The sequence below is a fragment of the Triticum dicoccoides genome, chromosome 7B (assembly GCF_002162155.2).
Source record: "Triticum dicoccoides isolate Atlit2015 ecotype Zavitan chromosome 7B, WEW_v2.0, whole genome shotgun sequence".
NCBI lineage: Eukaryota > Viridiplantae > Streptophyta > Magnoliopsida > Poales > Poaceae > Triticum > Triticum dicoccoides.
In genome coordinates, this window is record NC_041393.1 from 562,937,461 (window position 1) to 562,949,498 (window position 12,038).

A 12,038-nucleotide genomic window follows, 5' to 3' on the forward strand; every position below is an offset into this window, starting at 1 on the left:
CGACCGTCTCGTCCACCGTGCCTGGCCGGCACCGTCTACCCTCCTAGATCTGCTTCCACGCTGCCGACAACCATCGCTAGTGCAGCGCCGTCAAATTCTCAGCAGATGCATACACGACACCAGACCAGAGGCGGTACTCTTTCGTATCTGCTCAACTTATTTATTGCAGCAAGAAAATAGATCACCACTGCTTTACTCTGATTTCTTGTCTTGGTTGCGAAGTTGCCTTTGTCCGGTTTGCACCTTCAGATCCGCCATGGCACACTCAACAATATACTCCCAATGCTTATGGGTTTCCCCTTTTATATTCCACACTAGTTAAATCACAGTAGACTAAATTTCAAAATTGGGTCAGTCGATTTTTCAGAGCTCGCCGGAGTTCGCCGGTGCGATCGAAGCGGCTCAGGTGGTTGTGGGGGCGGGGTGATGGTGGGGCCTCGCCGAACAAAGAAAACTCGACGCGGGTGGGGGCGGGGGTGGGGGTGGGGGTGGCGGAGGAACACAGGCGGTGGGGGCCGGTGTTCCGGCTGGCGGCCCGTGCTGTGTTCTGTATGGGAATAATTGGAGACAAGGAAGAAAAAGGGTTAAGAGACGTAGCATCTTCATCCAACCGCCTGAAATGGTCAAGAGACAGCTGGGAGTTGCATACTTAATGCGCTCTGGTTCATCATGTTTGGGCACTGCGCGACTTTATTATCCAAAATCTGCTTGCTCTTCTTTACCATGTTCCTCTTCCGTGTTTCTTTAATATGTAATCTCTCTGTTCCTAAATACAAGTCTTTGTATAGATTCCACCATGGACTACATATGGAGCAAAATGAGTGAATCTACACTCTAAAATGTATCTGGACACATCGTATGTGATCCATAGTGGAAATCTCTACCAAGACTTATATTTTGGAATGGAGGAAGTATGATAGTAGGACAGTATGTTCCTTGTACTGAAGATGAGCATGGACATTTGCAGTGTAGAGGTCTATATGGTCGGTTGTGATGGACACTTTGAGCCTCTTTGATTTGTAGGATTTTGTAAACATAGGAATATGATTTGTAGTGGCCTGCCCACTTGAATCCTATAAGAATAGCAAGGAAATGCGGGGAGCTGTGTCGCCTTTGAGAGTTACACTGATATTAACAATACCGCACCTTCAGTTGAAGAGAACTGGTATCCGAAGCCTTTCTAGCCGTACTAGCAGTGCTAGCACATATATTCCAGCAAGTTCCACTTTGCTGATTTTACCCCGACGCTTACGGTTTTTCCGTTATATCTACACTATGATCTATGTAGGTACTTTGTGTCGCACTAGCAGCAGTCCACTCTTAAAGCTAAACACTGCAATGACTTACAAAATTGGCACCAAGGCATTGAGTGCCATTCTAGATGCAATGAAACTCATACACGCCCCACATGTTGATTCTTGTTCAGAATATGATCCTAATGACTATTCTAACCTCGAGGAGTCAAAGGAAGATGGCCTGTCCTGTTCACCCATCAAGGTGCCTGTTCTAATTTGGCAAGGTTTTATTGATTGCGCATATCTTGCATATGTTGTCTTGCATTTCTTCTACTTTGTTGCACTGCCATCTGCTTAGTTTACTCATCACATATGTCGAGATGCCATGCCCATCCATTATCAATACATATTCCATCTGTCATCATACCATGTTTTTCCACTCAAATGTTGTTCTTGTGCATCAGACATCAAAAAGGAAGAGGGTGATTGCCAAACCTGAAGGAGCACCAACAAAGTCTTTAAAAACGTGGTGGAGCCGGAGAAATCAGACAGCACCCCACTTATATTGGTTGGACAACCAGTGACACAAAACGTAGGACTAACTCTAGCAGACTGTACCCATACTTCACTGCCACACCACTAGCCCCACCACACAGGACCTGCACTCCCGCAAAAGGTATACCGATTTCATTTGCCATAGCATCAGTCATACCATAGAAAAATCCCACTCCAGCCAAAAGTACAGCAAATCCACCGGCCGAAGAAATATCCCAACTGCAGAGACGGCCAATTCCTGCAGATTGGAACCCCATTCTAGTTATTCCCAGTTTAAAAGACAATGCTTTCAGTGTTGTTAGGGACTACGTGCATATATTCCCATCATGGGAAGATTATAGTGAAGACAAACACCATTTTAACATCTTCCTGTCCAACTTACGTGTAAGTGCTATTATTCATGGTTATTATTTTCCTGTTTTCTGCTGATTGAACACATCAATGATTTACATTACATTGTTGTAACTAGGCGAGGGTCAATCTGGATAGTCATGACGAGTAAAGCTTGCTTTTGCTTTTCAAGGAAGCATTGCAGGAGTATCTGTGTTACCTGAGGAAATCACACTTTGATGGCAAGTCTATAAACGTATTTCCGGTGAAGTCTCCTGTGCTAAATTTAGAGGACATTGAATGGAAAAACCTTGTTATGCACTAGTCTAGTTCCCAGGATGAGGTACTGTCTATGAAATCACATGACAATTTGAACTTCTACTTTTCCGCATGTGCCTTATGGATCTTTTTTGCAGGAAATCTGCGCGAAGAAGAATTCCGGTTTGAAAAGAACGACATGATATCACAAATATGCTGCCCGCTGCTTTGCTCTTGTTAGTACTTGTTGTCCTGTATCACTGTACTTGCATACATACCTGGTTCATTATGTGACAGCAGTATGCATGATAGCTTGCTTATCAATTGTTCGCTCCAAATTATCTGATTTGTATGAATGGTTACATTAGTGTAGAATATATCCAATGCCAATGAATTTTTTAGCTCTGCATTGTTCTTGTAAGTACATTCCGTCCTTTATTAGTGTACTTATATTGACAGGTAGTTGTTCATGGACCATCACTCTTCAGCTTATTTTCCTTTGCCCTCCATTTTCTACACATCAGATCTTTATTTACTCTTACCATAAGGTTGGATACCACCGATAGTACTGAAGAAGTTTAGCTGTGCATTGCTCTTGGCTGTACCTTTTGCTTGTATCGCTGCACTTACATTTATAGCTACTTGGTTATTTAGCATCACTCTTCATCTTATCTTAAATATTGTCCATTTTTTCGTATATTATCACATCTATATTTACTCTTAACAAAATATAGAATAAAGGCAATGCTTATGAAGAAGATTCTGTGGTAAACTTCTTGAATTCCCCCCCCCCATCAGCATGGACAAGGGCTTTATAGAGCCTATCTTCACCAATAATGTAAGTTTGTCCTTCTCAAGCCTTCAAACTTTGTTGTGTATATTTGGTTAGGCATGACTGCAACAGCTGTTTATTTTTGGTGTTTGCATCAAATTGCATGTTTAAAGATTATTATGTAGTTCATAAACAAAAGTTTGTCCTTATCAATTTAAGTTTTTAGTTGTACAACCAAGTTCCTTCTTCATACCATGTAAATTAAACTATACAGAGCAAGTGATCTTCTTTTGCACTGCATGTATGCTTCTGTTCTTCATCCGTAATCCAGTGGTGTGGTGAACCTACCCATTACAGCACAATGTCATATTCTGCAATGTCTTAACTATGAACAATGTCATATCATTCTACTATTATTTAAACCGTCTCTTTATTTGCCAATCTGAAATGGGATAAATTGATAGCACACTAACCATCGATACTTATGAGTTCTTGATCTGTAATCCAGTGGTGTTGTGAAGCTGCCAACTCCTTCACAATGTCATTTCCTGCCATGTCTTGACTTGAACAATACCATTGTGTTAATGCAATTTTAAACTGTGTCACTTTATTCATCAGTAAGAAATGTGATGAATTGTCAGCACTGATACTTTTATGTGCAAAACCTGTCATCTGTGTGCTTGTTTATCTTTCATAGTGAGGAAGATATAAGTGTTAAACACGCGCAATCTCATCAGCTTGCTCAGCTGCTTGCGCTGCAGCTCCCAGTAGGGATAACCTTTCTTAAACTCTATTGAAGTGCTATCGGTTTTGTATATTATTTTGTCAGCGTGTTTATTTGCACTGGTGGCAATCTTTGATGCCCAGTGTATGTAATCTGCTGTCTGCTTGTGCTTTATTATCATAGTGGCGAACTTTGATGCCCAGTGGATGTAATATGCCGTAATTTCTTTCTTTTATAGTCTAGGTTTTTTCTTATTCACGATGCTGCAGTTATTTTGCTGTATATATAGCCTGACTTTGCAGTAAACCGGCCAAACCATAAAATTACGGTATATAATCGAGTCATCATGCAATCACGATGTATGATTCGCATCATGGGCCCCATCATCTTGGTCCATTAAAAGGCCAAAAGTCAACTAGCCCACTAGTAGATTCAGGCCTTTAATAGGCTAATTAAACTGTCGGCCCTCTTTTCGCAAGAAAACTCAATGGGCTTTTAGGAGGCTTAGAAGTAGGTTGGGCCTGAAACGTGCCGAATACCTCACTGGCCGGCAACAACCCGAAATGGACCTTGGCCCATGATTGTGCGAATAAAATCACGAGCTTTTAACAGGCCAAAATTGTCTCGGTCCTTGTTTGGCCCAATAAGATTATCGGCTGCGAGCAGGTCGAATGCAAACCGGGCCGTAGTTAGGCCCAACTATATACTGGGCTTTTAACAGGCCAAAATTAATATAGGGCCGAAATTTTAAACGGGCCCTTAACATGCCAAAACTAATATCAGGCCGAATTACTAAATGGGCATTTAGCAAGTGGGCCCAAAAGCATAGCATCCAGTTGACGGGCCAAATCTGATATGGGCCATTATTTAGCCCAAAGCCTCTTAAAGGGCCGGACCTGATTTGGGCCGTAATTTGGCCTAGAACGTGGTAGGCTTTTAATGGGCAGGATCTCATATGGGCCATTATTAGGCCCGGAACGTGGAAGGCCATTAATGGAACGGATCAAATATGGGCCGACATTTGGCCCAAAACATGGCAGCCAGTTAATGGGCCGGCCTACTAGGGAACTCAATATCTTGTGGGCCTACAGCTAGGCCGACCCATTAATGTCGGTGAAATATCATGGGCCTTTAGCTGAGCCGGCCCATTATGATCCGCAAAAAATCTTGTGGGCCTTTACCTAAGCCAGCCCATTATGGCACACAAAAATCTTGTGGGCCTTTACCTGGGTCGGCCCATTATGTCCTGCAAAATCTTGTGGGCCTTTAGCTGGGCCAGCCCATTATGGTCCGCAAAATCTCGTGGGCCTTTAGCTGGGCCGGCCCATTATGGTCCACAAAATCTCGTGGGCCTTAAGTTGGGCGGGCCCATTTAAACTTTATGGGCCTGTCCACGTGTCAACATATCATAGGCGCATCTCGCCCCTTGGATGAGTGACACCTGTGCCAACGTGGAGCTGACACGTGTTTCCTCCAGCCAATGATGATTTTACACATGGAAAATCCCCATTGGTCCGGGCTGTTAACGGGTTATCGGATCCAAAACCGGACCCGATAGCTTAACGGTGTTCCGTTACGGTGGATGCCATGTGTCGGTCACCCTTGACGAAAGCTATTCTGTGACACACGATTTATCGTCATGGAAGTGAACACTTCCGTGATGATAATTTTTGTAATTTCATGGAACATTTCTACGACAACACATGTATGACTATCTTGATTCTGTCATAAGATCGTCATGGATGTACATGCATGACAAAAAACGCGACCTACTATGACAAACACGTATCATCACGGAAGTGTATTTTTTTGTAGTGTAAAGGGGTACAAAGTAGTGCCCCTACTTCTGTACACCGATAGGAGCCCCCGGGCCTGGGCCATACATAAGCACAACGTGTTGTTGGGCGAGGCCCAGAACTGTGCGTGGGCAGGCGGGGCTGATTTTACCGCAGTAACTTTTCCCCATGACCCGCATTGAACGCGCGACATGGAGGGTCATGCGTGATGTGGGGGGCATGAGTGTGACGTCTGTTGCACGCAGGCGTCACGTCACATTAAATGGTAAAGAGGCAGCCCGCGCCTTCCCCATGAAAAGGAATAACCGCAGGCGCACTGCTCATTTACCCCTTGTGCTTTCTACAATCTCGGCATTGCTGCCCCCATCTTCTTCCTCCCCGAGCTCTCGCCTCTGCTCGCCGCTGCCATGCTCCCATTGCTCTCGATACTCTGCTTTCTCCCAGTCGCCATGGCGCCCAAGACTGGCAAGGGCAAAGGCAAGGGGGTGGCCAAGGGCATTGGGGAGAAGGAGGCGTCGGAGAACGAGGTGGTGGTGCGGCGGGCGCAGTTTGCCTACTTATCCCCGTCGTCGGTCAACGTATTCTAGCTCAAGGATTACTTAACGCCTATGTGGGCAGCGGAGACGATGGGGCACCCGGCCATGCGCATCATCCCCGCCGACTGCGGCGTGGCCGGCCCAGATCAGTACCCCTTCTTTGTCGATTTCTTCTCTTGCGTGCTCTGCCCCCTTTCTCTGATTTCTTCAACAACATCATGCACACCTTTGGCTTCCGTCTTCTGGACCTCATGCCGAATGTCGTGGCATACATGGCATTCTTCGCCCATCTCTGCCAGGGCTTCATTGGGGTGCTTCCCAGCACGGCGCTCTTCCACCACTACTTCTCCCCTCGTCTTCAGCCAGGGGGCGCCCTCTCCAGAAGCATCTCCTGGATCCCGAGGGCCCAAGAGAGAGGCATGTATCCGTAGGGCGCCCACAAGGAGAGGTGGGAGGAATGGCGGGGTCGGTGGTGCTGGATCAAGGAGAAGAACCCGCCGGAGTTCTGCCGGGTTCGCCGGAGCCCGCCGCTTCGTGGCGACGACTGGAGCGATGTCGATGCCAACGACGAGAAGCTCTCGATCACCATCGACAGGATCCATCATCTCACCATGGCTGGGCTCACCCTCGAGATGATCGGGGCAGACTTCATCCGCCGCCGAATTGCTCTGCTGCACAACAAGGGGAGGCCGTCCTAGGATTTAAGGAATGCGACCGACATCATGAGGCTCTGCCCCAGCCTGAAGAACAACTTCAAAGTGATAGGACATGGCCATCACTACCAGAGGCTCTTCTAGCTCGACGTGTTTGCCGACGGCAGGGTGGAGAGGACCGGCAGGGCCGCGAAGGTCGGCAAGGCCATCAAGGGGCCCCTGTTTGGGTTGCCGCCGGGCTTCTTCCCGCTAAGCAACAACACGTGCCAGGCCGCCATCCTCAAGATGATGCCGGTCTCCAACACGCACGGCATCGATCCGTCCTGGGTCAAGCCCCCGACATGTGAGGTGCAGGAGTTCTTCGACAACTTGTCGGAGGACTTTGAGTGTGACAAGCCGCTGCTCATCGCAGAGACCACCCAGGCGGAGATCAACTACATCGCTGCCAGGGTGGAAATCAGCTCGGACAGCAGCCTCCGTCTCAGCTCCTAGTGTACGTCCACCACCTGTCTTCTTATCCACGTGCGCCAGGGTACAACTTTCTGGCACTAACCTTGCCGTGGCTGTAGGAGGAGTACGGCAACAAGAGGAGCCATCGAGGGCCACCTCCAACACGCTGCCCCCATCAACCACGCCGCCCGGAGGGGCGTCCCAGGCAAGGTCGCCAAGCGCCGAGCCCATGCGTACTGCGGAGGAGGAGGTGGACTTGGGCGTTGGCGGCTCCGTCCCGGCAACAGACGATGGCGTGGAGGGGGCCACTTCTTCTCAACCCGGCACGGGTAGTGTCGGATGTGGAGTTCCGACAAACCCTTAAGGTTCGAACTCTGGGGTGCGCGCGAAGATCTTTCCTCTACCAACCCATGTCCCAACGCCTCGCTGAGAATCTAGACTACTTGATGAAGAACACAAGGGACACGAGGTTTGTACTGGTTCAGGCCACCATTGTGGTGTAATACCCTACTCCAGTGTGTGGTATGTGGATTGCCTATGGGACTGATGAGGAACAGTACAAAGGAACAACAACCTCGCGAGGGGTGTTCTTGTGGTGGTGTTCTGCTTGGGAAGGATTCGATCCTAGTTGCCTGCTCAAGGTGAGCCGTCGTTCGAGATCCGTTCCTCCCCCACTCTCCTCTTTCGTTCCTATGGTGGCTAGTCCTATATATAGAGGCCCTGGTCCTCTTCCCAAATATTGAGCGAGAAGGGCGCCAACAGCGGCCATTTTGAAGGGGAACATCTAGTATAGCTTATCCTGACTAAAGTTGGTCTTCGACTGCCAAAGGCACTGGCGATGATGCCGTCTTGGGCTCCACGGTGACCTCCTTCTTGCTGCTCTGCTGGTCTTGGTCCTATTGCACTAGAATGGCAACCTTTGCCTGATGCCTTGGTCTGTGCTTGCCCCCTTTGCACCAAAGAGGAAACTAGGACACTGCGCAGGCCGGCGCCCGCCTGGTCTTGATCGTCATGGTTTGCGTCATGAGCACCTTGCGAGGTACCCCTGCCTTGATCTCTCCGCTTGCTCGCGAGCTTGCCTGGCGAGGCCGCTCCCGAGGAAGCCTCCTGTCGTCCGCCCCGCGAGGCTCGGCCCCTCGCGAGGGTCTTGAGCTTGAGTCGATGAAGATGGGGCTCACTAGGCCACCACTTGAGCCACGCCGTAAGCCGCAGGCAGGCAAGTCTAGGGACCCCCGTTCCCAGAACGCCAACAGTAGCCCCCGGGCCCAAGGCGTGCTCAGACTTGGCTTAGCACAGAAGCGAAGGGGCAAGTGCGGAGCGCCGCGGGCCCCAACAGCCTGTGGCCTTGGGCACCGTGTGGCGGTTGATTGGACGTGGGCGTCTCCGCTTCCCCACGATGCCTCGGCAACTGCCCGACTTGACAGGTTCCTGAGGCCGGGCAACCTGAGGGCAGCGAAGCTGACCGGGGCCATGCTCCTGAGGGAGCTCGTGGTGCACCGAGTGGCTCCACTTTAGGTGCACTCGCGCCCATTGTGGAGGCTCGGGGATGCGGACGCCATCCTCCGCTTGAGCTCTGAGGCCCTGGACGATGAGGATCTGGCCGCATCCCTCCGCTCCTTGGTCGGGGAAGATGTGGCGAGCCCAGAGGGCGCTCCGGCCCCCTTGTTCTTCCGTGATGACTGGGAGCTGGTAGTGAGCGCCATGCCCACCTTCAACGGGGACGGACTAGTGCCGGCGGAAGCTCCCGAGGATCTGGCGGCGATGGCAACGGTGGACTTGTCCTCCGACGACTTCGGTAGAAGGGAGGAGGAAGACGACGAGGAGGAAGAAGAGCATGACTCCGAAGCGACCGCCAAGGGGATGGGGGAGACCTCCCCTTGGTGTAGGTCCAGCGCCCTCCGTTCCATGCTGGACGACGACGAGGTCGACGCCAGGCGAGGGGGAGAGGACCCGCCCTTGGTCCCAAGGAAGGACAGGACGAGGTTGATCTCCCGAGGGTCTACTCCAGCCCTGGGGCTGCCTGAAGCCAGCTCCAGCCCCTCTGATGCGCCTTCCGCTTCTGGACCTCCTGAGGCTGATCCCCGTAGGAGGCTTTCAGGCTTCAAACTTTGCCGGAGGCAGCTTGAGCCCGCGACTGCCGACCAGTAAGTGCTTGACTTCTGCTTTGCTTCCCATTTCTGTCGCGAAGGCTTGACGTCTGTATTCTTTTGGCTAGGCCGCCGCCTGCGGCGAAAAGGCTGAAAGGGGCCTCAGCGGCCCTGCTTGGGGCGAGCTCGCCTGCTGGGAAAAGGAGGCAGCAAGGCTCGTGCCTCCCCTGCCTGGTCATCCTCGCGAGGCCAGGAGGGGCGCACTAGCGTGGATCCAACCCCCGTGGCCCTCCTGACTCCAGAGGCGTCCGCGCCTGACGCTTTCGTTGAGGCCGCCGAGGCTCATAAGGCCCCAGCGCCTAATGCTGTGATCATGCTGCCGTCTTCTCCTGCTACTCCACCGGCTGCTGTCTCCCCCATTCCTTCCACCGTCTTGGATCATATTGCTGCCGAGCTGGGTCGGCTGCGAGAGATCTCCAGGGCGCCGACCCCCGCCTGGTGGCCGGGCGACTTGAGTTGGTCTCTGGCTGGGTCCGCTCTGACGCCTCCGTCCGAGTGGCACTGAGCCAGGCTGTGTCGGCCTTCGAGGAGGAGAAGCAAGCCATCTCCCAGGATGCAGCTTTGGGTGATGCTACCAATGTCCGGAGCCGCTGCAAGGCGCTGGAGGACGAGCTGCGAGGCCTGCGTGACGAGCTTCCAAGGAAGTCCACGACCGCCAGGAGAAGGAGAAGGAGATGAAGGCTCGGGAGGCTGCCGTTAGGGATCGTGATGCTGAGCTCTCGGCCAATCGCGACCGGTTAGAGACGCTGGAGAAGGCGCTGAAGGCGGAGAGGGTTGAGCTGGACGCCAAGGTGAAGGTCTTGGCTGAGGATCGGGTGGCCTTCTGGAAGCTAGAGAAGAAAGCTCGCACCACGCTGAAGACGCTCTATGATGGCGGCTTATAGAAGCCGCTGGCTGGCGCCAATGACGGCCCTGCCTAGCTGCTTCCCTTCTTGGTCCATGCACTCGAGGATGTCGCGGATGACATCAGCCCCACGGTCGAGGCCGAAACTTGCGTCCTTTCTTCCGCGGCGCTGACGCGAGTCCTCAGCTACGTCTACCTTCGCGACCCCAACGCCGACCTCGATAGTCTGCTGGAGCCCGTGAGCGGCGAGCTTGCCACTGCTACTGCCGAGGCTGTGAAGGGCCGAGCGGAGGCCTCACTGGCAAAGTTCCGCGCCTTCATCACCAGGACCAAGCGAGGTGCTGCTAGCTCTGCGGCTTCAGGAGGTGGAGCTGTGAGGCACAACCCCACCACAAGCGACGGCGCTACCCAGGAGTGATCTCTTCACGGCTTCTATCCTGTTTTAATTCCTGCAACATGCATCGTGCCTTGTGGAGGCGTTTAAACTTGTGTTTGGCATTGCAAGAACAATCTATGGCATGTAATATTTGCTTATGAATTTCCAAGAATTTGCAGTTTTCCTTCCTGTTTGCCTTGTGTTCTACGTCGGCAGGGCCCGGCCCCGTGCATACCTCAACCGCCGTTAGCCCTGACCGGAAACCAGGACGAAACCAAGGAGTGAGGGGCTACGTGACCAGTTAGGCTCCTGACTCGCGATGCTCAGGAGTCCCCCTTGATGCCCGAATAGCAAATAGGGAAGGGGGTGTAGGAGTGGATTTTTCGTTCTACATCGGCAGAGCCCGGCCCCGCGCATACCTCAACTACCATTAGCCCCGACCGGAAACCAGGACGGAACAAAGGAGTGAGGGGCTACATGACCAGTTAGGCTCCTGAATCACGATGCTCAGGAGTCCCCCTTGACGTTTAAATGGTCTTCATACCTTGGCTCCGCTCGGGGAGAGGCGCGCGACGACCAGGTCTGATGGACCTGGCTGGGTGGCGTGCGCTCGGGCGTGACTCGGACGGAGCCCCCGTGTCCAGCCCCCTCGCGCGGTGCTCCCGAGGGGAGGCATTGCGATGAGGCTATGGCTATACACTGAGCTCTGGGCTCCCTGAGGTTAATGCAGTCGTGGGCCGCCCTTAGTTGTTTATCACGAGCGCGGAGCGTAGCGTTTCCGTATGTGTACGGGCATAGCCGCTCCTCGGCAGTGTCGTCAGCCTGCGTGAAGCATGGTGCTTCCACTGGTACGTGGGAGGGGGGCCCCTCCGGGAGGAGCCCCCGGGGCGTGTACAACCCCGCCCTGACACGTGGCTGGCACGGTAGGGCTAGACGAGGTTTATCTGGGCACCCGTGAGCCAGCGCGGGACTCACGGGGCCCTCCCTCAAGGCGGGGTGCGCCTGGCTCTGGGCCTTTGTCGGTGGTGTGTTCCTGCAAGATTGGTTAGATGCCAATGCTCTACTTCCTCTGGTCCCGGCCCTCGAGCGAGCTCTGCCGTCGCTGGTATGCCAGGTCGTGATGCCGTGGACAAGGCCAGGAGGTGAGGGCTGGAGAGCCAGTAAGAGCCCCTGAGTCGCGATGCTCAGGGCCCCCCTTTTAACGTGCACGCGATTAGCATGAAGGAGGAAAGGGCCTGTGGTAGGCAGCAGACGATAATCATAGCGGGCTGAGTATCAAAGACCTAACCAACTTATATAGATGCGAGAAGGATACATGCCACTGGTCCAGGCCCGAGCGACTTGGGGATGATGCAGCTCGAG